This window comes from Pteropus alecto, unplaced genomic scaffold (genome assembly GCF_000325575.1).
Source record: "Pteropus alecto unplaced genomic scaffold, ASM32557v1 scaffold115, whole genome shotgun sequence".
Taxonomy (NCBI): Eukaryota; Metazoa; Chordata; class Mammalia; order Chiroptera; family Pteropodidae; genus Pteropus; species Pteropus alecto.
This window is the reverse complement of record NW_006436814.1, coordinates 4,244,593-4,250,214: the sequence shown is the minus strand read 5'-3', so window position 1 is coordinate 4,250,214 and position 5,622 is coordinate 4,244,593. Positions and strand designations below refer to the sequence as shown.

General features: G+C 55.0%; 1 pseudogene; it reads right to left on the bottom strand.

Annotated features, from left to right (window-relative positions):
• Positions 1-991: 991 nt before the first annotated feature.
• LOC112481748 lies at positions 992-1,110 on the bottom strand (annotated as a pseudogene).
• Positions 1,111-5,622: the final 4,512 nt, after the last annotated feature.

The following is a 5,622-nucleotide window of genomic DNA, read 5'->3' as shown; positions in this document are numbered from 1 at the left end:
GAATATTGCCAGGACTCCCACCCATGTCCTGTGGAGGCACAGCCTGGTCCTGATCACTGGCTGGAACAGAGTAAGAGGGAATAGAGGCAAGAAAAGGAAGAAGACCCATCAGCCATTTCTCTGAGTGCAATTTATATTAAATAGAATGACGGCACCACTTCTGAGAAATGATGACTAAAAAGGACCTTAGGGGTGATGACTCCTCTTCCCACCACCCTTCTGCCTTCCAGCTCTCCACCGGGAGAATGAATGTTTGCAAAGCACCTGCCTGAAAAATGGCCAGCAGACATGCTCTCCTCCGCTGGGAAAGAACAAATCTGAGTGCCTTTGAGCTCCTGGGTGCCATCCCCGCTTACCATTCCAGAGGGAGGCAAGGGTGACAGACGCCTTTAAATTAATTAAATGAGGAGGCCATTTAATGCATGGGGCTCTAATGCATGGGGGCCCAGGTAAGAAATCCAAAATCTAAGCCTGAAAATGCCTCGAGGTTATGACATCAAAATGATACCATCGGAAACAGCCAATGCGGCTTTAAGCTAGAGCCAAGTAAATAATTTCCTTTCTCTGCTTCTGCATTTCCTCCGTCTACGCCTCTCTCCTCTGGCTCCTCCTGGAGGAGCACTCCTAACCACTTCTGGGTTGGCACCGCCCCATTCAGATCAACTTTCACTCAAATAAACTCTTACGATTTGTAATATGCCTCGGTTTATTTTTTAACGCTACCTAGAGTGGAATCAGTGATCTCTCTTTTCTCTGGGAACCGATCCTCACCCACACGAGGTCAAGGAGGTAGTTTCTACCTGCCGAGTCATTACACAATTCTCTGTCCCTCCCACGCCTCCCCCACCATTGATAGGGATCAGGGTGTACACCGGGCCCAGTCAGGACACCTCCCCTAGAAATTAGAACAGGGAGAAAGAGAGATAAGGGACAAAGTCCAACATCTGGACCCCCTCAGTGAATGTCTATTGACTTTTTTTTTTTTTTTTTACGCCTATAGCAACTGGTCCTCCTAGGTGGTCTCCCATCCAAGTACTAACCAGGCCCGCCCCTGCTTAGCCTCCGAGATCAGATGGCATCGGGTACGTTCAGGGTGGCGCGGTCATAGACTGTTGACTTCTTTTTAAGAACACCGGTCACACTTTCCTTTTCTTTGCATTCATCTTGTTTTTAATTAACACGTGGATATTTTAGATAATGTAGCAGCTCTGGATTCTGATTTCTCCCCTTGCCATGGGTTTATTCTTTGTTTGTTCATTCGTTGCTTGGACCAATTCTGTGGACTTCGTCTCTACAGTGTGCAGCTGCTGCCACTTCTGCTTGGTTTTTTGCTTCTCATTTTGATTTTTAAACCCTCCTTTCGAGAGGTTGTCCTCACGCGTCAACAATTGGTCGGAGATTGAGCTCAAACATTTTGGGCCACTAAGACTTCCATACCTCTGCTGATGGAACTATGCGTAGATCGGGGGGAAACATTCAAAGTCCAGGCAGTGTTACAAGGCTGACCCAGCTTTTCGGTTCTGCCAGTGTCTCTGCCGTCTCTTCTGAGTGCGGGCAGGGTCTGCCCTTCAGCCAAGGGCCTGCTCTGGTCTCTCCTGGGTGCGGTGCAGCCTTGCACATGCGTGCAGCCTTCCAGACCCCGCGGGACATGAGGAAAACTACCCACTGGTGGGAAAGGCCAGAATGCCAGGGCATCTCTTCTCCAGTGGCCAGAGTGCCAGGGCCTGGTGACCAGTGTGAGGTTCCTAATTGCCATGGCCAAGAAGGATGCCTGTGTTAGGACCTCAGGCCCAGCCCGGAAGCCTGAGCTCCACTGCCGAGGCACCGAGGGCCAAGCTGGAGTCTTTCTGCTCTCTCAGGAAAATGAAGACCGATGCTCCGAGCCAGTTCCACATGGCCTTTTACGTCTCCCTTTCACTATCGTTCTGAGCAGGCCCTGGCACTGGCCTTGAGGCAAGAGACCACAAAGACATGGTTCTCAGCTGCAAGAAACTCGGGGCTCAGGGTGGGGAAGGAACCAGGTAAATGATTAGTTCTAGGAAAATACCCTGGGTGCCCTCAGGAGAAGGGCAGTAGGGTGTCAGGGAGCAGAAGGTGAGCCGGGGCGGGAGTGTGGGTGAGCAGACACTGACCTTCTCCTGCATCTGTCTCCCCCTCTTGCCTCTGAGCTCCCCAATTCCACCTCAGTGGAGCTTGCACTGGCTCACCACAGTGCCCTGCCTGGATGCTGTGACCTGGGGCCTGCCCAGGGCTGGCTGGGCCATCTTATTGGAAGAGCATAACCCTCAGCTGCTGGGGTTCTCACCGTCAAGCTCAGCCTGACTCTCTTGATGGGACCTGTATGGTGCTTGGGGCCTTATACTGGTGTCCAGATTCTCTCTTTCCTCCGAGTCTCGTGGCTCTGGCTGACCCAGTGGGGACAGGGGCTGGTGGCCTCATGCACATGTTGTCTCCCTGTAGCATAAAAGCTCCTCCCTTTCTCGGGCCTGGAGAGTCATTGAGCCTCACCCTCCCAGGTGCGTCCCAAAGCTCCATCCACCCTCTGCTCAGGCTGGTTGGGGACCTCAGGTATGGGAGAATCTCTCCACGCTGGGGCGGGGAGGGGGGGCTCTGGAGGGCAGACCCTGTCTCTAAGAGGAGGGGTCCTCTCCTGCCATTTGGGAGGGGGGGAAATGCCAGTGGTGCTCTGGATGACATGGGGGCTTTTAGTATTTGGGGAACTAGGTCAGAAGTTGAGGAGATGCTCCCTCATCAGATGATCTGTTCCAACAGAGGAATGCCACTTCCGGAGGGGCAGCGTGATCTGTCAGCTAGAAGGTTCATTAAGGAAGCCCCGGAGACTCACAGAGAGGCGACAAAGAATCATGATGATGAATGTGGGTGAGCTGAATGCTCCGCACATGAGGCTGCAGCACAAAACCGACGGGCTCTGCGCAGCTTCCTCGCGTTATCAGGATAGCCGTGGCGGGGCGGCGGGGGGGGGTGTGCCTTGCAGGTCTGTCCCCCCTCTCACCTTGGGCTGCTGCCCACTGTGTGCAGAAAGGGAGAAGGGAAGAAAAAGGAAGGAATGTGGCGGGGGGCAGGGGGCGGAGTTTGGCTTTTTCTTAGAGGCCAGGTTCTTGAGGTCAGAATCCCTGGCCGCTGGGTGGGAAGGAGGAGGCGGCAGGGAGGACCATTAGCAGAACACACTTTCCTCACTGAGAGCTGACGGCAGGGGGGTGTGAGGAGGCCTGAGACGCCTTCCAGAGCAGCCCTCATGGGAAGGGGCAGGGCCCACAAGAGGAGGGCACACAGCAGCCCCTGGCAGAGCTGGGACATGGGACAGGGGGTCTCCTGGCTTGGGCGGGCTGAGAGACTCTCTATCCTTGTGGATATCTGTTCCTGTCCCAGACAGGAGTCCTCAGTGGCCCTTGACATTTAATCAATCACCGATCACACAGGCAGCATGCGCTGGGACGTCACCAGACAACAGGGAAGAGGTGGCTGAGGAATCCCAGAGGGAGCCACCTGGGGGAGCCCCAGGTGAGAGAGGGACTATGGAGGAAAGACCAAGGCACTTTGGGGAGGAGGGCCTGGGCCACCTCCACAGCCCCCAGAGCCTCAAGCTGTCATCTGCTGTGTCCAGAGGAGGTTCCACTGAGACCTGTCATAGCCTTACAGAGACTTGACTCACAGTGGACGTCTCCAGGCCAGGCACTCTTGGTCTCACTTTATAGATGAGGAAACTGAGTCTCAGAGAGGTTGAGTGACTTGCCCCAGGTCGTAACAGCTGATAAATAGTAAAGTTAGAGTTGTATTTTTTTTTGAGAAAAAAAATTTTTCGACTTAAATTTAGTGGAGTGACATTGGTTAATAAAACTGTATAGGTTTCAAGTGTACAAGTCAATAATACATCATCTGTATATTGCATTGTGTGTTCACCATCCACAGTCAAATCTCCTTCCGTCATCATATATTTGACCCCCTTTACTTTTATCTACCTCCTCCCCTTCCCCCAAGTCAAAGTTCTTCACTCCAGTATTGGGAAATAAGAAGCAGTCCCCATGAGTCCTATAAAAACATGTCTTTATGTCCCACCGCCCCTCTACTGGAGAGCCTGTTTCCAAGTGAGTGTCCAGAACTGCATGATATTTACTGCATGAGGTGCCTCCTGCCTGTGCCACCCGGAGGATGGAGCCCATCTCTCCTGACGGCCGCTCATAATGTCTCAAGTTGCAGGAGGCCTGAGCAGGCGCTGTGGTGCAGGCGGCCACAGTTCCTGCCTGTGGCCCCAGGTCACATGTGTTCGCCCACAGGCTTCCCAGGGTTCGGCCCTCACCCTCAGGCCAGGCTGGCCATGGGCATCGCCGCCAGAGGAGGCCCAGGGCTGCTGGGGACGGAGCCTTCCAACCTAACTGGGAAGAGAGAAGGCCTTGCCAAACCCCGGCATTCGCTGGCCTGTGTTCCCCCAGCTCTTCAGAATTAATGACAAATTCACGAAGTGCAGGGCATTTAAGAGCAGTGGATGAGCAGTGGTATCTGCTAACAAATGGGCAAGGGAAAGGCAAGGCCCATGCGGCCAGCCCGCACCATGGCGGGTGGCTGAGCCTTTCTTTGCCTCAAGGTGGCCTGGGGCTGGTGGACCAAGACGTGGTCCCCACTTCGCATGGAGTCCTGGAGTTTGAGTTGCCATTTTCTCTACTCCGCCCCCAAGTCCAGAGAGATGCCCCAGAGTTTGGTAATGCTGCTGGGGGTGTGTAGGTAGAAGTGGAGAATGAGTGGGTGTCCCCAAGCTGGAGTCCCCACAGGGAGCACCCACTCCAGGCAGGGCCGGTGGCCCCGGCCAGCACAACTAGCGAGGCGGCTCCTTGTACCGCCTCCAGTTCTCTTTCAGTTGAAGCGTTTGGAGCAGCCAAAGAATCTGTCCTAGTAGATGGGGGCGCAAGAGGGGAAACTGAGGCAGGAAGGGGTCCAGCTTTAGTACTTCCAGGCCGGGTGGGGCAGAGTCCTGACTCTCTACTGGGGAGGATGTAGCAGGAGTGGGAGAAAACTGGGCCCTCTGCGGCCTGTTCCAGGCACCTGTCTGGTGAGCCCGGAGCCAGCTGCCCTGAATCGCACGCCTGCCCTTGGCTTTGTATCCATTTTTACCAGGGGATGCTTGTCTTCTGGGTCGGCCAGGTCGGTCTTTACTGAGGATGCTTAAAGGAAGGTCCGCTCATGATGTCCCAGGCTTGCACTGAGTAGTGACAAAAATCACAGAGTTGGCAGCAAGTACACTTGGGAATCAGAGGGCTGCTTCCCACCCTCAAATGCCTTTTGATTTTAAAATCCAGTAACAAGGCAGTTTGTAGTCTGTTATTTGTGCCTCCTCGGGGCGAGTCCATCCGCGGGGCCTCCGGGCGGCTCCCGGAAGCCTCGGATACACCCGCAGTGCGCACTCTCCGTCCACAGGCGGGAAACCCAGGCACAGGGAGGGCCCGCACCTGTCCCGAGGTCACACAGCCACCCACTGGGTTCTTGGTGGCCTCTGGAAGTTCCGGCCCGGGACAGACACTACAGGACTGTCCGGGGAGGGACACGCACGCCCCGGCCCGTCCCCGCCTCGCGCAGGGCTGGAGCCTCAGGCCCGTCGCAGACTCCGGG